This window comes from Protopterus annectens, chromosome 7.part1 (genome assembly GCF_019279795.1).
Source record: "Protopterus annectens isolate FY-2018-M chromosome 7.part1, PAN1.0, whole genome shotgun sequence".
Lineage (NCBI taxonomy): Eukaryota > Metazoa > Chordata > Ceratodontiformes > Protopteridae > Protopterus > Protopterus annectens.
Genome location: NC_056740.1, coordinates 294,173,449 through 294,199,522, shown reverse-complemented (window position 1 = coordinate 294,199,522; position 26,074 = coordinate 294,173,449).

Genomic DNA, 26,074 nt, shown 5'->3' with positions numbered 1-26,074 from the left:
ATTACTCCTGTGGAGGTGTCAGGTCTGATTGTTCTTTGAATGAGACAAATTTGTGGTCTGACCTTACTAGGGAGGGCAGAATACAGGCGGTAGTGCAGTGACACCCCATATTGGTGAGTACTAAGTCCAGAACATTTGAGCCCCTTGTTGGGCTGCAGACTAACTGTTTCAGAGCATTTGTATTAACAAAGTCCAGAAACCTCTGGTGATAAAGCTTGTGCTTATGTATGGCACCCACTCTATAGAAGAATAGTTGAAATCTCCCATGACCAAGGTGTTTGGTTGCATAGTGAGTGGCTCAAGCAAGTCCAGGTCGGTGGTGTGCATCTCGTGGCTCATGGGGGGACCTGTAGCTAGCAATGATGTGGTAGTGTGTTTTACCTATAGTTATTTGGTCCTGGAATAGATCAAGAGAGTTGTACTATTCAATCAGTCTCGAGGTGTATTTGGATTTAATGAAGATCGCTACATCTCCAGTTTTGGTTCTTTCATTCTCGCTTTGAGGTCTGAAGATGAGGAAGGCATTGCAGCATTGCACAGCCAGGATGATCTCTGCAGCTTTGAACCAAGTCCTGGTGACTGCACAGAAATCAGCATCTTCCAAGCTGAGGAGAGCTTCTATGGAGTGCAGTTTTCTGTTTAGACTCCTAGCATTAAGCAACATAACCTTGAGTTTGCCTGTAGTGGATTTCTTTTTACATTAGAAGTTTTATTGTTTTGGTATTGCCTAAAAAGGCACTATGGGGGAGGCAAGCATCTTTACCAGTATTCGAAAGCCTAGATGAGACAGGTGAAGACCACCTCTGGCAAAGCAGCGTGGTCTGTTGACCATGTCTTCCCGGGATGACAGATACTGGATCCCCCTGGACTGACATCAGAAGCTAAGTCAGTTGTTGAAGTCAATCATTTTTGTTTATATTGTGACATTATCATGGATGAGGGTAGAATGCTGCTTAGGTCTAGGGACCTGTCTGGGACACATAATCTGAGAGGTCAGACATATCTCTCTTCATATAGTCCAGGGAGATACATCTGAAGTCATTCACTGCAACTTCTACTATTACATAGTCATAACAGTAATTGTTGTTTAGTGACTTGAGTGCATGCATGATTTGATGGATCCTGACACCTGACAGGCAGCTAAATGTGAGCTTCATCTTGTCCATCCTGAAAAGGGAGACATCTCTGTGTCTCACTATGGAATCTGCTGTGACCAGGACATTTGGTTTTGAGGTGTTCTGCCTTAGGGGCTTATTCGCTGAGACATTGCTATGTGTGTGTGTTGTTATGTGTAGTAGATTTTGGTCATACTCTAATATATGTGAGTTGTTTGCTCTTTGGAGATCTCTGGTCTTTTGGCAGGTTCTTAATGACTACCACCACATATTCGGGTTTATATGTCATGACTTTATCTTATATGAGAAGAGAGGTATGTGTGTGTGTGTGCTGAAAACCTGTTTGATATCTTGTTTATTGTTACTTAAGAGGATTGATTCCAGTTTCATAGTATATTACATCTCACATACTGTATTTGTTTGCTGTAGGAGGAAATGGTTGTCAGTATACACAAGGCAATTACTACATTGCCTCAGGATGCCAGTGTCAATCAGAATGGTTGAAGAAATGTTAAGAAACTGACTGTCCATTGTAGCAAGTTAAACCATAAGTACTAACAGGAAAAAATGACTAATTTGTACTGTGTAAATGTCTCACCAAACAAATAAACCAGAGTAAAGCAGTCCAAAAAAGTAGAATGATGAGATGACACCAGGCTCTCAGCATAAAACAAACATTTGTTTTTATTTTAAAACAACATAAGCGCTTTCACAGCTCTTGCTGCTTCTTCAGATGTCAGTATATAAACCATAAGTACTGTTAGTGGGTGGGCAAATTCATAGGTTCATAGGTGTGTACTAGGCTAATGGCCCTGGAGCCTTTACAAGCCTACCCCATAGGATTACCTTGGCATCATGCCACCCAACCTTAGTTCCCAGTGCCTCTGTCGAGTAGAGCCACTGGAGTGATCCCTGCTGTGAATATTCTATTTCCTATCCACTCATCAAGATTTCTCTTGAAGAGGGCCAGTGAGGTGTTCTGCTTGACATGTATGGGAAGTCTATTCCATTAGATCAGCTTTTGCTCTAGGGTTAGCAAGGGGGCTTATTCTGTTGAGGGTTAGGGATTAAAAAGTGTGGCAATGCTGCTCAGTGCTCAGCTACGTTGCCTGCAGTGCAGTAGGGAAACCTAGGAGGGTTCCAATGACTGTTCACTATGGAAAAGTTGTATCAGGCATTTGCATTTCTACAGGGCAGCACTAACCCTCACTGCAAGGTCGGCAGCTACACGCAAAAATGAGGCAAGCGAATTTAAACAGTTTTAACAGACTCTACCAATAGGAGAGCCCCACACAGAGCCTTATTCAAGCAATCCCAACTCATTGGATCCTGAGTTACACAATTCTGCCACAAAGGTGCAGGGCGGCAGTCTTAATGTAAGATGGCTGCTTTTACTACTCAAATGCTACAAAACAATCTAGATTCAGCAAGTACAAATATAGCCTATGCTATTTATGGCAGAAGCAGCAATGATACAAAGTGCAGAATAAAGCAGTCACAGCAGCAAAAAATAGTAAAAATGAAGCAGCAGTTCAATAAAATACAGTTCACAAAGTGCAATACAGGCTTAAATTATACTTATTCTTAGAAGATTTCAGTGGATGCCTTGGATTTCTTTTTAGATGCACTTCAGACCTCTGGCTAAGAATGACAGACTCTGAGCAGCTCTGGTAAACTGTGTAAACCACAAACCTTCCTAATGTAAAATAACTGGTTTGGAGTCCAAGTGCTTAAACCAGAACTAGACACTTTCAGAATAATAGACACAATAAGCGTTCAACCAGCAATTCCCAGCTCAGAAGGGTGTAGGCTATCCTCTCCTGCCACAAGAGTTTAGATCACAAACTTTCCTAATGTAAAATATCTGGTTTGGAGCCCAAGTGCTTAAATCAGAATAAAGATACTTAGAATAACAGCCAAATAAGCCTTCACCAGCAATTCCCAGCTCAGAAGGGTGGAGGCTATCCTCTCCTCCCAGAAGAGTGTAGACCACAAATCTTCTTAATATAAAATAATTGGCCTGAAGCCCAAGTACTTAAACCAGAACTAAAACACTTTTAGAATAACAGACACAACGAGCCTTCAACCAGCAATTCCCAACTTCGAAAGATGTAAGCTACCTCTCCTACCACAAGAGTGTAGACTACACATATTTCTTATGTGAGTTAACTTGTTTGAAGCCCAAGTGCTTAAATCAAAACTAAGTGGCTTAGAATAACAGTTACAATGTAATCAGGCTACTAACAAACAGTAATAAATACAGCAAAATAAATGCTACTGAACACCTTAAGAACAAGCAGCAAAAAGCAAAATAAATAGGAAGAAGCACAGACACAGTAAACTCAGCTGAATAAAGTACATTTTTAAGTAAGTGGGAATGGAGGAAACATAAGATAATCCAAGTTTAAGAGAATAAGGGATTGGGTCTCCCCACCTGATCTCTCCTTACACAATAGAATAAGCTGATGAGATGGGACTGGGAGGAGTGTCCAAAATCAAATTTATAGTAGGGGTGGGCAACTCAAAAGCCACTAAATTTAAAAGTACAACAACAATTGGACAGATGGATGAGAAAAATCAAATTCAGACAGAGATCAGCAATAGTTAGGCAGAGAACTGCAGGCAAGCCAAAGAAGCACTCCCTCTCTCTTTCCATAGTTATTTATTTATTTTTAGAGCAATGAAACACATTTTTTTTGTTCTAAATAAGTAAATAAACAAATAAATACATAAACAAATAAAGTGCCCTTTTAAAACAAAGCATGCCTATAGTATGGCAAGCTTACTGGGAGTAGGGTGCAACACTTGACCCTTCAAGTTATGTCGAGTCACATCAAGTTAGACTGAAATGTTGAAATGTTGTGCGGTCATGGAGCAGAGACCTTACAATGTTCAAATGTAGGTGCTGAGCCACATGAAGGAGGCTTGATAAGTACATTTTCTGACCAGCAAGAACTTTGAATCTCTAATATCTGGCTTTTCTGATGGACTAATGTTCAGTAATTTAACATAAAATCTAAAATTTTATATGGCACAGAGGCCGAAAATATGAGACAAAATCTGGGACATTATGTAGAATTATGGATAGTTGATAGGAATGTGATTGAAGACAGAAGCAGTGATGGTGAGATAATGGTTATTATGATTTTTTACAATGATTCTAGAAGTGATCAACCAGCTATTTTTGGCAATATTTCTGGCTTTATGATTTGCATAGAGCAACTTCAGATACTTTAATGTGTAGCAACTTGTTTCTGTAGAGGGGAAGTAATACTACATAACCATCACATGTCATGGCTATATCTACTGTGTACAGGTGAAGGCTGGCTAGACAAAGAGCTGTCCTTGTCATTTGCTCAGTTTAAACAGTCATTATCTGATTTCATATGACTAGTGTGCATCTGTGAGAGGTAAAATGGCCTATGTATCTGGACATCTGATATGTACAGACAGAGCAAGTATAATTGATGGGGCCGTTTGCTGTTGCTGTTTGCTTATTATTCTGGCTTTGTAGCACCAGATTTATGTGATGCAATGCAATATTTTAATGTGTAACCAGTGACTGGAATAAAGGGGAAATATATGACACAGCCATCCTCTTTTATCATAATCACATGTCTGAAATGTATATAGAAGTGGCAATCAGTCTTGGAGGAAATCCAAAGAAGCTAAAAACTGAGATAGAAGAGAATATAGTTGAACAGGTCAACAGTTGCAGGAGCACAAGAAGGTGGTTAAGGAGAAGAGAACTCTGAATGAGGGGGGTCAAAGCTAGAATTAAAAGTGCTGCATCCAATTAGAAACAAAGTGACAGGGGTAGTGTGTGATGGAAGAATGGCAAATAGTCTGAAAATTAAGGTATAAAAACAGTGGTGCAACCAATACTACTGTATGGCACAAAAATCAGGGTGAAGGCTGAGCAGTTCAGAAAGCTAGATGTGCTGGAGATGAGGTGCCTGAGATGGGTAGTAGGATGCACACTGTGGGACAGACAAATAAATGATGATATCAGTGCAGAAGCTAAAGTAGCTCCATTTGCAGAGAAGGTCAAACAGAAAAGATTACAGTAGTTCAGGAACATGTACAAGAAGCAGAAGGAAATTTGATGAAGAAGATTTGGGAGAGACAGGAAGAAAACAAGAGAGAACAAGAAAGTCCAGCCAAGAGATATATAGGTTTATAAGAGAAGACCTGCGACAGTCAGGCATAACTGTTGAAAAAAGTAGGAGATTGACACTGAAATAACAGAGGTTATGGCAGTTGATGTCACATCCCAACCCATTGCAAAAAAAGGGAAAAAGGGGTTGATGATAATGATGATTGTGTTTTGTTGGGCTAGTTGAAACCTGGCTGTTGAACAGTGGTATGGTTTGCTATTTCTGATCTTTAGTTGTGCTATATATGCCATTTAGATTTGATTAACCTCTGATTTACAAGACTATTCAGAATTACTTTGAAATGACCAGTTAATCTACTAAAATAACACTAAGGACTATACAGCAGTAGTGGTCTGCAATGTAGTAGGTGACACATGAGATAACACTTTGCTCAGGGGGTATAGTAAAGACTGATTTATCAACAGTACCATTGGAAACGTTTAGCTAGTATTGTGCATGATGGGGGTTGTATGTGACTGCAGACAAACTAACACTAAATGCATTGTTCTCAAGGTCAATGTTTGATATTGGTGTCCATAAAATAAACTGGAATAAACTGTAATTGTTCTATTCCCCTCGGTGATATTGTTAACATGCAGGGCCTAATCCTGCACTAGGCAACTTTGACAGCTGCCTAAGGTCTGGTGCTGGCTGGAGTGCCTGATGAGACAGCATTAATTAAACAAAAAGGTTAACATTAACTTAACATACACACACACACACACACACACACACACACACACACACACACACACACACACACACACACACACACACACACACTACTGCTCATTTTTGTTTTACCAGCCCTTATTTCCTGCTCTGCTATGCCACTCCAGTTTCCTTGGCTAAGCCCCCTTGCACCCCCATGTGGGGGGCTGCACCCCCACACCCCCTACTTATATATACAAACTCCGAGATCACACTACACTGAGGAAAGGGTACAATTCCAGATCCCCACTATAGTGCGATCTGCATTACATTGTTGAACCTTGCTATAGCGAATGTTCGCTATTGTAAGGTTCGACAATGCAGTAATCGCAATTCCGGTTCTGCTACTTGAGTTTCGCACATTGGTTGATCACACATAGTGCGATCGACAATGTAATAGTAAACCATATATATATATATATATATATATATATATATATATATATATATATATATATATATATATATAGTTCTATTTGAAAAGATCAAATTACCATAAAATCGAACCACAGAATGTCGAGACCACAATGTCATATATTCTAAACATTGCAACTTGAAAGGATTGAGCCCTATAACATCGAATTAGCAGCGGAAAACTCTGTACAATATTATTGACGTCTTTTCTTTTATACTGTAACCTGAGTAACAGTGATTACAACTTTAAGAAGCAGGTCTTAGATTATTAAAAATAGCGGACAGCACAGTCTGTAACAGTGGAGTAGTAGGAAACCTGTACATTTTAAGTAAGTCAAAGAAGAGTAAAGTTAAGGTTATCATTGACGAGTACAGTTATAAGTTGGAAGTTATAGTGAATTTAAAAAATTACTGGTGTTGTAATGAAAAGTTGGTAAGTTGTGCTATTAGTATTTCAATCTCTGATTGAGAAAACTTGAGCAAGAGTACTGCACACATGCATAGTGGGAAACCTCAGTTTTTTTTCTTATCTAGTTCTCATTACATCAAATTTATTTACAAAAGTGCAATTTTAGTGTGTACATACATTGGACACCACCATTTTGTGTGGATATTTGAAAAGTTCTTTTTAGAAAGAAACCATTTAATTTGTGGTAGTATATAGTAGAAACTAACTATAATATGCACAGGAAGCAAAGGAAGGGTGTGTTCTGCTCATTTCTATCTTTGATGTTATGGTCTGGTATTATTTCTAGCTGCTTTTGTGACTTCTTGTTACTGTGGTGTTTTCAGCTGGTATTTCAATGTTATAGGGCTCAAGCTTTTCAGGTTGTGACATTTAGAATATACGAAGTTGTGGTCTCGACATTCTGAGGTTCAGTTTTATAGTAATTCGATTTTTTCAAGTCAAACCATATGTATATATCTGGGTCTAGGTTAGAAGATCGACAGCCGACATCACCAACAACGGATTAGCGGGCGCCAGATGATCGACACTCGGAAGACCGACGCTACGGATGAACATGCTGACGCCAGGGATAGTGAGTTGGAAAGAAGGCTGTGTGAGTATGCGGTGGTGACGGACGTTAGGGTGCGAGTAAGGTAAGTGTGGATAGTGACAGTCTGTGGAGATAGGGGTGGGTTAAGTGAGTTAGGGTTAGGGCGCGGGTTAGGTAAGTGTGCGGTAGTGGTATGTTTTGGGTTAGGCGGGTTAAGTGAGTTAGGGTTAGGCGCGGGTTATGTAAGTGCGGTAGTGGTATTTTTGGTTTAGGCGGGTTAAGTGAGTTAGGGTTAGGGCCGGGTTATGTAAGTGCGTAGTGGTATTTTTGGGTTAGGGGTGGTTTAAGTGAGTTAGGGTTAGGGCGCGGGTTAGCTGAGTGTGCGATAGTGACGGACCTTAGGGTAAGGGTTTGGGTTAGGGTTGTACATAGTTGTGTGTGTGAGGTTTAGTGTGGGTTTGTGAGGAGTTTGGTGTGCTTGTGTTCTGTGTGTGGTTTTTGGATAAGGGGATGTGTTTTCTTAGTTGATTGTTGTTATTGTGGTGTGTGCAGTGTATGGGGTTTCGTGTTTGTCGACCGTCGGTTACTTGTTTGTCGGGCATGTGAGGTGTCGTGTTTATGGTTTGTCGATAATGTGGTGTCGATGTTTTTGTTGTCGGTGAATGTGGCTGTCGATCTTATGACCTATATCCATATATCTATATATATATATATATATATATATATATAGTTTACTATTGTTTGTTCGAATGGCAAAACATTTGCCATTCGAAACAATGAAAAGTAAACCCAAACACAAACATTCCGACCAGCCACAATGCCGACGCAAATGATCGGCACATTTGAGTCGACATTGTGGCTGAAGCCATCACATGATAGCCGTATAGGAGCTGATGTAAATCAGACTCCTATATGACATATCACGTTTTTGCAGGGGCCAATCACACCCCTCCTACTAATACATTCTAACTCCGAGATCGCACTACAGTGGGGATATGGATGAATTTCCAATCCCCACTGTACTGCGATCTCCGTGCAGATAGTCGAATACACTTATGCGAATGCACTACTGCATTCACATAAGTGTGCTTGATTATCCCATCCATTTATGTTTTGTGCATGACATTCTGATTTTTGGCAGCAGTGCTGCAACAGACTGTCATTCACACAAACCATAGTATATATATATATATATATATATATATATATATATATATATATATATATATATATATATAGATATATATATATATGTGTGTGTGTGTGTGTGTGTGTGTGTGTATATATATATATATATATATATATATATATATATATATATATATATACATATTTATATAAAATTTGCTTATAAAATCAAATTGTTGGGAAACATCCTTTACAATGAAGTTCTTCCCTGTTGTGCTGTTCATGAGAAAGTAAAAAATGATTTTGCAAAATCTGCAAAAACTTAGGAATATTGTGTGTTGCTGACTTTTAGGTGTCAATGTTTATTCAGTCCTGGGGATTTAATAAAATCTGTGTAGGAATAGTGTAAGGCCTACAATGAAGGTACCATGGCCGTGTATGCAGAACCCCCTCAGCAGCGCACCTTGCGTACTAATGAAGGCACTCTACTGAGGGAGCGCTGTGTAACATGGTTATTGAATCAGTGTAGGGAGTGTGTTACTGTGTCCAGAGATGAGTAACACACCCCCTGCACTGTCAAAGTGCTGGAAACAATGCTATGTCTATGTAATAAAAAGTTCAATTATGTCTAATTTTTTTAAATTTTTTATTGAGTTTGCGCAGCACTGCATGGTGCTTAGCAATGGACACGTGCCAGACATCTAAATATAGAAACCGGAAACATTTAATTATGAAAGCAAAGGTTAATCTTAAGCATAGCTGGGAGTGTTTGTGCAGCACGCTGAGGTGCTTAAACATAGTGGAGAGATATGTGTAAATGTATAACAGCATTTCACACAGCCATGTAGCTGAATGGTTAGAGTAACAGCCTTATGTGCAGGGCTTGAATACATAGACAACAGACAGGTTATTTTAAGCATACACACTATGAGACTTATTGTAAATCCTGACTAAATTGTGTGATTAGAAAGACAGGTTATTAAATATATTTTGCAAATACACAGTTATGAGATGTACTATTAAGCCATGATTGACTTTTGTATGGATACACAGACAGTTTATTAAGCATGCATGTTGAAAATACACACTATGAGAAGTATTTATAAAGACTTGATTGCATACTGTGCGTATGGACAGGCATGTTATTAGTCATTTATGTTTCCAGTACAAAATAAAAAAAAATATTTTTAAATCTCATTTTGCTGCACCCAGATAAGCTCCTCTAAGCGCAGCTGAGCCTTGCCAAGCACTGCTTAAACCATGGAATGTTTTAGCAGTGCTTGGCTGGCTAGAGCATTGCTAAGCAGTGTGAAGCACTGCTAAACAATGCCCATTTAACCACTGTTCAGCCCCGCTAAGCTGGTTTGTGCACCGCTATGCATTGCTCAGCATTGTCAGTTTAAGCACCGCTTAGCTGAGCTCATTGGGTTTGCATGGTGCTAAGCGAAGCACCGCATTTCTAAAAATACCCCAATGGTGGTAAAGGGTGGGAAAACAGCCTTATTTAAGTGCAACAGGTGATAATAAAGCCATAACCCGTTGGAGTTTGAACTTGGCAGGAGCTATGGGAGGAGTTGGAGAGGGTGTATGCTTCTGGGTGCAGGGTTGAGGCATTCTGGAGTCCAGGGTCATGGTTGACCTCCTTGTTAATTACCATGATGTCCGGCTGCAGCAGGGCCAGTACCAGGGATTAGAGTACAAGTCAGAGGCCTGGAACTGGCTGGCATGCAGTCTCACCAGTGCAACTGGTATCCCCCACACAGGTAAGCAGGTACATCATCACTATAATGACCTGAAGTGTCATAAAGGGGATCTCTTGGCAACCTGGGTCCAAGATGCTAGGGACGGGAATGCTGCAAGAGTTTGTAAGTATTGTTATCAATTGTGTTACCAAAACCTACTCTGAATGTTTAATAGACAGGTACGCATAATGATGTGCTTCTCTCCCTACAGCTGACAAGGACAGAGCTTGCAACCTAGAGGCCCATGCAAGGTGCCTGGCCGGGTTGCCCCATGAGTGTGGTGAGTACAGATGCCTCTTGCAATCTGTAGGCATATAAGCAGTAAAGAGTTAGAATTCATAACTGCCATTAGGTATATTCAGTTGTGATTGTACTGCAATGATTGTGGGCATAGACATGGACTGACATAAGTGAGTAATACCAGGTACAGTTCAATAAAGATGAAAGCATGAGTCCTGATAATGCCAAGATAATAAAGTTTCTACTGCATTAATAATGATAAGGAAATAGAGTTTCTACTGCATTAATAATGTTAAGTCAATAAAAGTTTCTACTGCATTAATTGTGGAATTGCACCTGTATTGCTACACCCACAGTATATGAACTGCACTTCAATAAAGACTGGGAATATATACCAATCACTGCAGGAAGTCTCCCCTAATAAAGCTGTGTTACACAATATGTGTGTATTTTGGGCTGCTGGTCATTAGATCCAGTATTACATCTGCTGTGAAGTAAAATCACAAGGAATACCACTAAGTGACTGAAAGTTAGCTAATAAAGAGTGTTCTGCTAAACTGTAGGTGTGGAGCTGTAATACAAGATATAAGGCATTATGATATGTGCTCTGCACTAAGATCTGAAGAATTAATAGGAACACCCAAGGTATACTGTGTATCTCAGGATTGTCTTGTCTTACCATTGTATTTCAGCTATATGCATTCCTGCTATGTGGTACTCTGCTGCAGGCAAGTATGAAACTGTAATAGCTGTCGAGTGCAAATATACCATCTGTAACTGTATATGGGTCAGGCAGCCATCCCAGCACTCTGATATGTTTTGTACACATCACACATATTTCCACCCACTAGGGGTTTATTGTCTATACCTGCATTCCATGTATTAAAGCACAGTTCACTTACTATCTTTGTCATGCATGAATCTCATGCATGTGTTTTCAAGTCTCACTGCAGTCTTATAAAACACTCTACTTCTGTTTCCAGGTTATATTTCATTGCCAGGTGAGCTCTAGTCAAATAACAGTCACTCAATACATAACACTGGCTCCGTAGCTCAGTTTGATAAATGCTAGGTGTGATGTACATTGTAGAACACACAAACCATAGTACAAATCCAGTGGCCACCACTACTAAATATTATTAAATCATATATGTAATTTTAACAGATGTTCTCCCCACAGGAATTATATGTAAATGGGTGTGGTAGCTCTTAGTATGGGTTAATAATATTTGTGTTCAGATGGAACAAACTGTTAACAGCATTGCTCAGGAATGTGATAAGACATCAGAAAATAAAGGCAACAGGTACAATACTACTAAAAGTTAATAAAGAAATAAAATGTGTATTCTTGGTATGGCTGTATGCCTGGTGTGTCTGTGAATGTTTGTTGATAGTCTAACCCCATACCTGTCAAGGCAGCATGATAGACGTAAACTGTCTGTACTGTGCATGACACATGTCTCTCAAGTGTCAAACTGTCATGGACTGTGATCACTGTTGCCTAATCCCTCGGTCACATATCCATAGACATATTTTATGTCAATAGCACAGTCACACTACATCAGTCCACAGTACACCTTGGTAGTCATATATGTCCCCCTGATATGTAATATTCCCCTGTAGGTGTGTTTCTTTAGGTGTTACAGCTTGGTCCATACTGTCCCATGTGGAGAACTTGAGAGGTATGTGCTACAGAAGCTATAGGGCACTTGTATAGAGAAAGTAAGAGCATACCTGTAGATTATATTAGAGGATTGTTCCAAATAATATAGCCTACACAGGTAGTACTAGACTGTCTTTCTCTCTCCCCCCACCCCTTATCTGCATCATAAATTATTATTGTTATACATCGGGTATGGTTCACTATTAACATATGTTGTTCTCAAACTATTATATTGGGCCTTGTGTTTTATTATTGTTATGTATAACAATGATTGCATACTAACATACCTTGTTGAATTACCTATGTTGTTGGCCTTATGCCATAACTGTTACTGGCATGCTGTTACTATACTGACTGTTATCTCACTTATGGTTCTGTTCCATATGCTATGCAATGTGATGTTACTGGGTTATTTGCAACTTTATGGCATGGTGTTATTAATAACTAAATGTTCTGTTCATTACTAACCTATACACTTTAAAATACCTCAACTCCATAACTTGACTGGGTAGGCCTGTTCCAGCTGATCCACTTACCCTACCTCAGCTGGCCATGGCACCGGGTTCCAGCACGTCTGGGACTCAACCTGGTGCTGTCCCCTCCACTGTCCCTGCACCACCTACGGGTGCAATTGCCTCAGGGGATGGAGCCCACCCCCCCGGGAGCGAGAGTGGAGAGGAAGTTGTCACCCAGCAACTGCTACCAGGGATGGTTAGCAGGATCATGCATTGTGGCTATGAAGATCACCTGCACTAGACTGAGGGCAGATTGGCCAACCTGGAGGAGCAAGTTGGCCATGGCATCCAGCCACCAGCACAGCCAACTATGTGGCAGTGAAGGAGCAGTGTTGACTGCCTATGGGTGGGGAGCTCAGTCTCACTGCTGTTGTATGGGGGCACATGGCTCTCTGATTCCACAACACCCTGTCTGTTCAAGGTGTTTACCCCCCTCATGTGAAACACACCATACCTGTATGCTGCCTTATATGTCTTGTCTGTTTTGCAAATGCAACCTCTCCTATCCAACTTACCTCCCCACATGTACTTATATCTCTTCCCCAACATTCCACTCTCTCCTTAAAAAAAGGGGGGCATCTGTCCCACAAAATAAATATTGCCCCATACATAGCTCTCCATTTCACATCCCCATCCACTGGACACAATCAATCATTACATGATTTAATCAACACAGTTATGTCACCCTCACCCCTCTCTCTGGGGTGTGAGGCTCCAAATTCCAAATTCACTATAACTTGCGCAGCTGTTGCTGTACAAAAAATGGAGAGCTATGGTCCTTTCCTACATCCATCCTGCACATCCCTACCTGCCTTTCACAGTGTTTTCCCTCTGCTTTCCCCCATTTCACCACTTTCCTAACACCCCTTTTTTTCTTTTCTTTTTTTGGAATTAGCGTGGATTTAAGCAGAGCTAAGCGGCACAGTGCACCACTCAAACCCACTACCTTAACCATCTTTTGTGTTTCTGACACTGTTAGGCACCTGTGCAAAAAGAAAAACACCCCTGCCAAGTCTCAAACCTAGGCTCTTGTCAATTACAGAATAGCACACTAGCCCACTAGGCCACTCATCTCTGAAGTAAAACAGGTGTTTCCATAAGCATACCCTGAGTGCCAATGACACACTGCTGGTACATATAATGGGGAAATTGACAGTGTACTTGGGACTGTGATGCAGACACCAAACCAGTACACAGCCAAATAAATAATGATGGATGGATGTGAGGCCTCGGATGTTAGGTATAGCATTCAACTACACAGACTGTTGCAGAATGTCTACAGTTGTGCCACCTACTTTTGGCACAGTTTTCTCAAAAACTATTCTGTGTGTTGAAATACTGGCAAGTCAGTATAGATTGAGTTACAAAATCATAACAGACAGTTCAGTGTCACACGTCATACCCATCCTAACACACATGCTTATGCAAATCCTGTGTAACAGACTGTATGCATACACATTTATCTTGCAAATACAGCTGCTATAGTATTCACTCAATAGCTCAATCTGTTACATTCCTAGCATGCTATACATTTTGCCACCCACAGTACTGGGTTCGATTCCAGTCTGTTGCACTTCAAGTACATGCTTGTGAATGCAACAAATATATGACTGAGTCCTGCAATTTTAAGCAGAACCGGTTGCTGCTTCTGCATTCACTGCTACCCATGTGAGCAAGTCAAAGGCCTATAGATGGGACACACTGCACAAATATATATATGCTTCCTAAATGTTGCCTACCACACTCTGAATGGCACTATTATATAAAATATGTACCTGAAGCACATGCCTCACCTGGACTGTTATGGGTAGCCTCACCCTGGCTATGCTGTAACAACAGAGCTGACACTGCTCCCTCAATGACACATACAGCTTGCTCTCCTCCAATGTGTTCACACTCCCTAGTATGAGTCCTGGGCAAAACACAGCAGCTGAAGCCTGCAACATATGGGGCAGTATGTTCAGCTACCTGTTACAGGCCTACCATACCTCACAACCACCTAGAACAAGGGATACACACAACACTCATACATGGGGGGGGGCAAAGGTCAAGCAACAGGGACATATGTCACAGTCTTCCCCTACAAACATACACAGTTAATAGACCAGCAGCTACTGCAGCAGCATGCATATTCTGATGCATATAAAGTATGACACTCATATCTATCTTCCCCCTTACTGGCCTCAAACCACATTCATTGTTTAACAGTAAACTGCCACATAATCAGAAAGTCTTTTCACAATGGCCAAATATAGAATGCAGAACTGTGGACAAACCACATACATCCCAACAGTGGACAGTATTTTCAACCTACCCTCTGTGATGCTGTAGTCTCTATATCTCAATAATGTCCATCTCACTGACTAGGAAAGGGGCCAAGGCCTACATGAAGGCCTTAAATATAGCACTGTTGTGCCATGCCATTGGCTAATGAAAGTGCAACCCAGCGGTTCTGGATGCAGTTAGCAAGTCTAAGCCACAGATTGGTGTACAGTCAATCACCTGCTCATGAGCATTACCTACAAAAGGCAAGCAGCTGCCTATGGTAAGTAGGTCTGTGACTTGCTTTACAAAGACAGACTGCGATATCACAAGCATTATTCTTCAGGATTTCTGCATAAAAAGGAGTATAGCACTCTACCAGTTATGTAATAGAAGTCTCCATGTGATGGGATGCAGATACGAGGATGCAGTTATGGGGTCAGGGATTACAACAGTAGGCCTGTAGTACATATTTTGGAATGACATGTTGCTGATAGTCAGCTGTCCAGCACCTACAGTCTTCCCTTTCAGCTCTGCCTGCTGTGACGTAGATCACAGCTCTGGCCCTCTGAGTCCCCCTTACAATGGTTGGCTCCTGTACGAATGCTACTGGATTGTGCATTAGACAATAGTGACAGTAAGTAATGGTGGACACAGCTGGCATATCACATGATGTACTGTCATTTAGATCCTCTCAGTCTGTGAATATCACACAAGAATAGTTTAAACATTGTAGAGGTGTCCCTGACTGTCCTTGAAGTACTCTGGCTAGGTCACTGTGTACTCAACATCTGTATCTCATCACCATTGAGAGCTATGGCTAGCATACCTGGAGACCCTCTGAAGCAGGACTTTAGGTCATAGCCAGTAGTAGTGGGGAGACACAGGCCTGACCTCAGCTACAGAGTGTACATATTGAGCATACAAAGTAAGGGAATGAATACAGTACCATATATAGGTTCATAGGTTCATAGGTAAGTACTAGGCTATCTGCCCGAGGGCATCTATAAGCCTAGCCAGAATGTGTTGAGTTTTGCCCCTTAGATTAGTTCCCTGTGCCTCTTTCCAGCAGAGCCATTAGTTCCCTGTGCCTCTGTCCAGCAGAGGCACTGCAGTGATCCCGGGTTCTGGCATGTGACATCCAGATTCCCCACTGTCTGAGAACAACCATTACATATTGTCCAACTGTTTGCCAGACATTCGCATTTTCTGGTAGAGGGTCCACATATATCAGGCACATGTTCACATTCCAAAAACACCTGTGTACTGCCGAAGTCAGACATCTACAGAGAAGATACCCTGTGGCACTTTTGGAGAGTCCTTGTATCACATGGCTGTTGCTGGACTGTCCCCATATACTTGTAGTAACACTCACCTATTTGTCAGATGGTGGCTCTATGGCATGGTACTGGGACATTGCAAAGTGTTTCCCAAATAACAGAGACCCCAAGATAGAACCCTGGGGTACGCCGCTTGTTATGGGTCTACTGCTTGAGGTGGATTCCCCTATTTTGATTAGGTGGGTTCTATCAGTGCACCAGCTTGGTACCCATCTGGTAACATATGGATTGATGCCTAGTTGAGACAGTTTATCTATTATGGCCGAGTGGGGAATAGTGTCGAAGGCTTTGGCCAGGTCAAGATAGGCAGTGTACACTGTCTTCCTCTCGTCCATGGCTTTGGTGACTGTCTCAAAGAAGTCAACCAAATTTAGCACACATGATCTCCCCTTGACAAAGCCAAACTGTGAGGGATTGAGTGTTTGGAGGTTGCTAATGTCCTTGTTAATGAGGTCCATGATAATCCATTCCATGGCCTTGCAGTTCAGGCTAGTTAGGCTGATGGGTCTATAATTTCCCAGATCGGTGGATGCTCCACCTTTTTGCAAAGGGATGACAGTGACTGTCCTCCTCTCAGCTGGGACAAAGCCAATACTCAGGCTTTGGTTGAATAAGCTGTCCATTGGTCCTGCAAGTTCCTACCTGATTTCATGTAGGATGCACCCTGGGATGTTATCAGGTCCCATGGAGGCTGTATTTTTTACCTTTGAGAGAATAATGATGACCTGTTCCCTAGATATAAGGGGAAGGGGGCTGGTACTGGAGATGTCCTGATCTACTGATGGGGGGGCAGAGGTGTGAAGTTTTCACTGAATCTGTCAGCCATCAAGTTTGCTATATTTACATTTGTATATGTGGTGTCCTTGACTACCACTTCTGAACAGATCTGGGTGCTTCTTTTGAGGTTGTGGACGTATGTGAAGAAGGACTTTTGATTGTCTGTAGTAGATGTCGCCAAATTGGACTCGAAGTTTGCTTTGGGGGGGATTTCAGTAGTGCTCTTATTTGCATGTTCATGCTAAAAAGACATTGCTTCCAATTGGGCACCTGCTTCTTCTTGGTCTTGGACAGCAGTTTTTTCCTCTTGTTATAGAGTTTATTTATTGCAGATGCTCATCAGATAGGTTTACTTATCCTTGCAGAGGATGATGTAGTTCTGTTGGGTATTCCTGATTCCATGCATCTATATAAATGCTCATATAGTGCTTTGGTGTAGTTTTGGATGTTAGTGCCAGTTCCTACAGAGGGGGCTGTGAAGCTATTTATACCACCCCTCAGGAGGCTGTAATCAACTTTGGAGAAGTTTTTATGTCTGACCCTAGCTAGATGGGTATTGTGGAAGATGATGACTTTAAAAGTGACCGTTTTATGGTCAGATCTTATCAGGGAGGATGATACATGTTGTTTAATACCAAGTCCAAGATATTTTCATCTCTTGTGGGGGCTATCAAGTAGCTGTTCCAAGGTGTTTGCATTGGCAAACTCTATGAATCTCTGGGCATTTGTGTTCTGGCATGAGTAGTTCTTCCAATCTATGTTTGGGTAGTTAAAGTCACCCAGTATCAGGGTAAAGGGTTGAATTCTGATAGAGTCAAACAGGTCCATATAGGCAGAATGGGCATCTTGAGTCAGATTTGGGGGCCAGTAGCTACCTGTGATTTCAATAGGGGTCTTGTCAATGGTTAACTGCACCTGGAGTGTCTCCTGTGCATCATACTTTTTAACCAGCCTGGAGGTGTGTATGTCTTTGAAATATATTAAACTCCACCTTGCTTGGCTTTACTGCCCACAATTTGGGGCCTGAATGTATGATAGGATGAGTAACCAGGTATGGTTGGGGTGCACTCCACAGCTTTGAACCAGGTTTCTGTAACTGCACAGATGTCAGCATTTTCCAGGGTTAAGAATGCTTGCAATGAGTGCAGTTTCAAGTCTGGACTCCTAGCGTTTAGCAGCATGACCTTTAATTTGTGTTTTGTTGGCATTGTTATGTTGGTAATTTTAACTTCATTACTTTTCCTAAAAAAATGCACAATAGGGGAGGCAAGAACCTTTGCCAGAAGCCTGAAGCCCAGGTGAGACAGATGCAGGCCATCTCTGGCAAAGCATTGTAATCTGTCAGTCAAATCTTCCCAGTCTGTCAGGTACTGGGTCCCCCTGGAATGACACCAGAAACTAAGCTAATTGTTAAAGTCAATCATTTCCTGTTTGTACTGAGGCATCATTCTGGGTAATGACAGAATGTTGTTTAAGGCTAGGGATATACCTGCCTGAGACACATAATCAGTGAGCTCAATCACGTCTCTCTTCATATAGTCCAGGGAGGTATGTTTCAAGTCATTCACGCCAACATGGACTATGACAGAGTCATAACAGTACGTGTTATCAAGAGACTTCAGTGCATATATGATATGGTGGATTCTGGCACCTGACAGACAACTAACTATGACTTTCTCCTTATCCAGACTAGTGAGAGGCAGATCTGTGTGTCTCACAATGGAGTCTTCTATGACTAATATGTTGAGTTTATGGTAAAGCCTTAGTGGCTGTGAGACACATGTGTGTGGACTATGTGTGGTATGTGGTGTGGAGGGCTGGGGAGATCACGTGTGTTTTTGCCTCAGAGGTCTCCTTTGTTTGGGTATGTTTATGTTGAGGACCTCCACATATGTGGGTGTGTGTTGTGTAGGTGTGAGTGGTGTTTGAGGTGTACTGATTAGGTTGGCAACCTTTTTGGTGCCAGATATACTGGCTTGAGAGGGAGAGAGCATGGATTCTAGGTTCCTAATGTTATTGCATCTCTCACAAATTGTGTTTCTAGGTGGTGGTAGTAGATGGTTGTCCATGTACATGAGGCAGTTGCTACAACGTGTCAGGATACCCATATCAACCATACTGGCAGGAAAAACTGTAGGACATTGTCCACCCATATTTGTCAGAATCTGAGGGAGAAAGGCTAGGGAGACCTAAGGGGTGGGCCTAAAGCCCAAGTGCTCCAACCAAAAGTAAGAGGCTTAAAATAGCACTTACAATTTAGGCAGGCTGTAAACAAGCAGTAATAAATGCAACAGAACAGATGCAGTTGAACATTTTAGAGGACATGCAGCAAGGAGCAGGAGAAAGCAAGATGAGGAGGAAAATGCAAGATGTATTGCCACTATGTTGCTGATAGCCACATACATACTGTGTTGATAGATGGCAGGGAATGATGTGGGAGTTGGCAGAGGCTAGTGCTGGCCAATTTGGATGTGCAGGGTGTGTACATAGTGGAGAGCAATGTATGTGGTCCTGTGACATGTTCTCCTCTCCTTGTCTTTCAGAAATGATGTACAGATGGAGGCACCTGCCTTTTTCTGATGCCAAAAATGATGTCATCCTGGATGACCGCAGGCTGCATCTCAACATGCTGCTTTCCAGGAGTCACCAGAATTGTGACCAACATGCTGCACTGTGGGCTGACCTTGTCGCATCAGTAAACCAAGTAGGGCTACTGGAAAGAAGCTAAGAACAGGTCCAACATTGGGCAACTGACATGATAAATGCTGTATGGCAAATGACTGCTGCTGTGGCCAAGGACTGTGCTGCCACTGGTGGAGGGCCTGCAGCAGAACAACCGCTCTCAGCCACAGAACAATTCCTGGCAAACCTGGGGTCACCCACCAGCTCCCAAGCATCCATCACCCCATACATCTTGGAGGTGGGTGGCACAGCTTCCATAGTAGAGGAGTGTCCAGGTAAGCCTCTTGTGTTCATCACTGTAATACTGTAGCAGTAATTGTGGCAGCCTCTGCATACCAGAACACATATGTCAGGTCAATCTGCATTTGGGGGGGGGGGTTGTTTGTAATGCACACTTATGCACACATACTCAGAATGTCAGCAATGTGGGCAGTATAACAGTTCCTACTGTACATATTGATATATGCACATATTATCCTGTAACAACGCCTCATTTATGTTGGCTGACAATACCTCTCCCTCACATTTCAGTAGGTACATCAGGTGTGGCTGGAGTCCAACATCCTGTAGCCAGTGAGTGTGAATTTTTTTTTGTATGGCTCATATATACACTAAGAATGTTAAGGGCTGCCAGTTTGCTGTAGATACAACTGTTATGCTTAGCCAGAATTTAATACTTGTATGTTCAGTTTTGGAGGGGTTCACTGCAGTGCACTGCATCAGTAATCACAGTAGTATATTTGCAGGAGCTGTAACATATTTGCACTTATTTTTGTGAAGGTCTATGCAGTCTGCTATACAGGGGGCAATAGTATGAAGAAGATGGGTGCACTGTGTTTTAGGTATAAGTCCATCACATATACTGACATATTGCTTATCTCACAGGTGTTTAGTGCTGGCAACATTAACAGGACATAGCTGTAGTGCATGTTATTAAGGGTTTGTCTTGTCTATGCATGTTGTAGTCTGCTTGCGTGATGTGCATGGGATCAGAAATAAGATGTAGTATGTATAATGCAGTTGTGGAAGCTCACCTGTATGTGCATGTGTGGATTAGCAGACATAATAGTGCAGGTATTAATGTAGTTACATTGTTTTCCTCCTCATAGGTGATCATGGGGGTTGGAGTGTGTCCCCCCTCATAACCTGATGTCAGTGTCTCATCGGACTCTGATGATGGTGGCCATAGTAAGGCACAGATGGGGGTTGTTGGGGGCTGAATCTGTCCCATGGGTTGACACCCCAGTCCCCCCAGTGTCCTTGCACACAGTCAGTATGCCCACACATACACAGTCCCTTACGGCCACAGATATTAGACAGTCAGAGTGTGGTGGCATTGAACAGGAGAGTGTGGCAACTATGGCATCAGTGGCTGTAGACAATAGCCATAACCAGAGAGCTGACAAAGGCCCACACAAGCATATTAACAGAGATGCTCAAAGGAGGACTGCTACCCATCCACCATCTGTCACCAAAGTCATATCACGAGTCACTCGACACATGTTTCAGTCCATCATGGAGGCACAGGTACATTCTGAATACAACACCAGATGGATGCTCAGGATCATAGATGCATCACCGTCTGACATCTGTGACTCCATCCACCACATTGGTGATGCCATGCACTGTTTCACTGATGTAGTGGGCAGACAGTGGGGTGAAACACTGTCAGTCCTTGACCGCACATTGTCTGTGCTAGAACATGTGGTGGGAGCAAGGCGTCAGACACATGGCTGTAGGTCAGCAACCACATCTGCTGAGAGTCCATGTGGTTCTGCACACTCACGCTCCCATAGTGGCAGTACCTCCAGCACTACAGAAGTGAGGGTGCTGTCCACACCATGATGTGGCAGGCCATGGGCATGTGGTCCTGGGTGGTTCTGTGAGGGACACAGGCCCAGCAGACACCAGTCACCATCAGCAACTAGTACCGCATCTGACACTGGGCATGGTGGTGCCAGTGCCACTCCTGGCAGAGCCAGTTCCCATGTTTATAGCCAGAGATGGTGGACTGTCCAGTCTGCCATGTATGTTCCACTGTTGTCCAACATACTCACATGTAGGTCTACCACATGGCTTGACTGTGTACATGCACACACTCATACTTCACTGTCACATGCAGGTCACCAACACACACACACACACACACACACACACACACACACACACACACACACACACACACACACACACACACACACCACCTCTCCATAGCCCAGCTGACCATCACCCCTTCCTGACTCCCACATACAATGTCAACGGTTTGGCACAGTCTAGGCCTCTGGCACCCCCACACCACAACCTGTGCATGTGATGATACCTGTGCCATAGCCCTGCCATTCATACCATCAATGCAGGGACATGCAAATGTGTGTCTGTTGCACAGGATGACTATAGTACATTACATGACATTCTTTACTGTGGTTCTGTTATGCCATGACAGGTGCTGTGTGCTAGCATGTGTCATGAGTACACATTAACGTGTTTGTTCCTTTGTTACATGATGTTAGATTGGCAGAGGTGTCACAGACTGACAGGTGTCTCTCAGAACTTTGTATGTTTCTGTTGCAGGAGTCTGAGTGGCTATGCTGTGAAGACTTGGTGGCAATACAGCAGCTCAGGATGGCATGGTAGCAAAGCAGAAATATGACATCAGCAAGGTATGGTTTTATATGTGCATGGTTACCTAGGTGCATCTGTGTAGAGCAGTGTGTCGGGACAATGGGGGTGAACAGTGTAAGCCTGCATGCATATTCCATGACAAGGCATGCCACCCTTGATACCTGTCACCGGGGTGTTCTGTACCTAATAAATGAAGGTAGTGGCAGATAGCATTTATGCCTAGGTAGATGTGGGCTACTTAGGGGCAGCAAGTACTCACAGGGCCTTAAAATGTGTAACCATTGCAAACAGACAGCTGCACTGCTGCAAGGGGATATATTTATTCACACACGCACAGTTGCCCTTTCTGAGATTAGAACCCCTACTATCTAATAATACATACTAGAGTACTAAGTACTTATCGTATATGCCACAGAGCTTATGCATGTTGGAAGTGTTTGCCACTGCTGTTAAGGTGGATGACATCAGCAGGCCGTGTAAAGGAGGCCAATGGGGGGTTGACAGGGCCTCAAAATGTATAACCATTGCACACAGATAGGCAAGACAGCCAAACTGCTGGAAGGGGATACACTAACACATTCACACAGTTGCCCTTTCTGAGTTAAGAACCCCTACCTATCTAGGTTGTATACACTATAGCACTACATAGTTACTACATGCACCACAGAGCTTTTGTGTTTTAGAAGTGTTTGTCACTGCTGTTAAGGTGGATGACATCGGCAACTGTTGACAGAAAGGCCATTGTTGTGGAGAACGCTAATCACATGGTCATAAAATGATTGACCATTGCACAGACACAGGCCTGATGGGCATGTCTGTACTGCTGTATGGGTAATAGCTACATACGTGCACACACACAAGGTGGCTGATGTTAGATTAGAACTCCTACCTACTTACTGTTACAGACTGCAGCTCACAGTACTAGTTGCATGAGCCACTGGTTACATTTGGTGCACAACTGGCTGCAGCACTACATCACTCTGCACCTTTATGTGGGTATAGATATATATATATATATATATATATATATATATATATATATATATATATATATAAATCTATTACCTCTGTCTCTCTCTCTCTCTCTCTATATATATATATATATATATATATATATATATATAAATATACAGATACATACATACATATATATATATATATATATATGCACACACACACACACACACACACACACATATATATATATATATATATATATATATATATGCCACATACTGATAGATTAGGGTAATCATGTCTGAGGGGGATAGGGAGAGACAGATACATATACCCTCCACTATGCCTCCCCTATATATACTAACCTCTCAAAAAATAACATGAACAAACTGGCTGTCTCCTACAACAATATTGCAAGATTTGCAACAGGCTCTACATTTAGGACCCATCACTGTATTAATTATCAAAATCTAGGTTGGCTAGAGTTACCTAATCTACTTCTATTTAAACAATTAACATTTGCCTATAAAATCCTGTATCAGCCTAACAACACACCAATTCTTACCAACCTTATCACCCCCTACAGCAACCTTAAGACCCTGCGCTCAGCTAGCAAAATACTAGTACAACTACGCAAAACCTACAATAAGGCAGGGGACTCTCTGTTCTCTAATACCGTGGGTAAAACCTGGAACTCTCTCCCCAGTGACCTGACCTCTCTACCTTCACTAACACAATTTAAAATCAGGCTTAAAACCTACCTCAAATCACATTGGCTGTGCACCTGTCTGAACCCAGACTAACCTCTCACGTCTTCTTCTCACTAAGTTACTAAGTCTTAATGACTGTATAATCTAACTGCCTAATGAAAACCAGAATTTTGTCTGGCCTTTCAATTGATTGGACTCTCTTTTATATCATAATATGACTCTCAGTCTCCCTACTATGTTAACATATATACTTAACATAAGATACTACAATCAAATGTGTTTTGAACTGAACACATTTCCTTATTTACTAAACTGCTTACTCCAATTTGTTCTTTCATGTATAAAATAGCTTACTTTATATGGTACTTCCACCTGTTAAACTTTGAATTGTTTTATTTTTTGATTTAAGTAAAATACTGTTCTGTACTCTCGAGGAGCTTTTCTCCCCGGGCCTCTGCTGAAAATGGATATGTATCCAGCTGGACTAGCCCAGTCAACAAATGTAAAATAAATAAATAAATAAATAAATATACATAGCTGTCTGTATGCACAGAGATATATTCACATCTCATTTCTTTAGGCAGAGGCATCAGACATGGGACGACACTAGCTAAGTGTAGGAGCATGCCCAGTGTGACCATCAGCAAGTCCAAGGTAACTCCAGGCCAAACCTACCTGTACTCCAGTCCGGGATTTTGTGTGCTACAGCCAATTGGCAGCTGCACCTGATTCAACAGTCCAGCACCTCCCTGATATTATGTCCAATGGATTCCCCAGCAGTGAGCTGCACATATTATTGGAGTCATACCTAGGGTGTGTACAGATTGTAATAAACTGTACAGGGTTTTGCATCATATGTCTGGTACATATTACATAGCATTGTGATTTTCTGGTACATCAGTGACAAATCATTATAGATTGATGTTAGGAACTGATGAGAGACATTTGAGTTACTGACTGCATACACAGCAGGGAACCCATGCATGACCTGTTATCCACTGCACTTTCTACATTTGACTGGACAGTAGTTAATCCTTCTCCTTATATGCAGGCCTTTGTCCCACTCCTGTACATTGCTGTGTACATATTTCCTGCTCTAAGGAGTTGCAGGTATGCTGTGACAGGGGTACAGGATGAAACAGTACACACAGGATTACAGACTTCACACCTCTGACTCTACATGTTTAGCAGGATGTCCAGCTTTCTGCCCCATATGTCTACTCTGCTCCTCAGATAGTTGTGTTTTTTTGAGAATATAGTACTACATGGTGCTCAGTGACTTATTGTAGGTACTGACACAGTTATGTAAAGGCCTTTACATCTTGCTGCTACTCTGACTTGTTCCAAGAGCATGCGCAGTGTCCATAGCTGTGGGCCCCTGTCCTTCCATTATCTCTGGCTTTGTCCAGCTTTCTTGCAGTAAAAAATAGTGAGATATTGACAGTCTGTGGGACTCCTACCATAGGAGTACCTCACATCCAAAATTGTAAATGTAGCCCACTTCAAACTATGAACACCATCAGCTGTGCTAATGTACTTAGCCCACTAAGCCACACCAGCCACCAGAAAGTGACACTTAATTCCTGACACTATCAACATCAGACAGACATACACTTTGACTCCTGCATATTGAGGACATAGAACATGTCAACAGGTTATTTGGGAGAGCCCTGAGATTGTGTGGTCTGCTGCTGTAACCTTGCAAACATACTGTTACTGCAGTTGTATGGGAACACGGCTGTGTTGGGGGTAGGGGACTCTAGCACTGACAGTCATGAATCCGCCCTATGACCCCATTGTTTTACAATTCCCTCGCATAGTGCAGTAGGTTTTTCTACCTTGTGGCCTACTGCATATTATGGGGCAGCCAGTATTGGACAGAGTTCCTGTTGTCCCACATAGCTGTTAGTTCTCTGCCGGTAGCCCAGTAACCCGCTCTATTCCCTTGCATACATGCAGCAGGTCCATACATATGCTGCCATAGCCTAGTACCACATACATTTGTTGTAAAGAACAGTGACTTACCTTGTGCCTGCAGCAG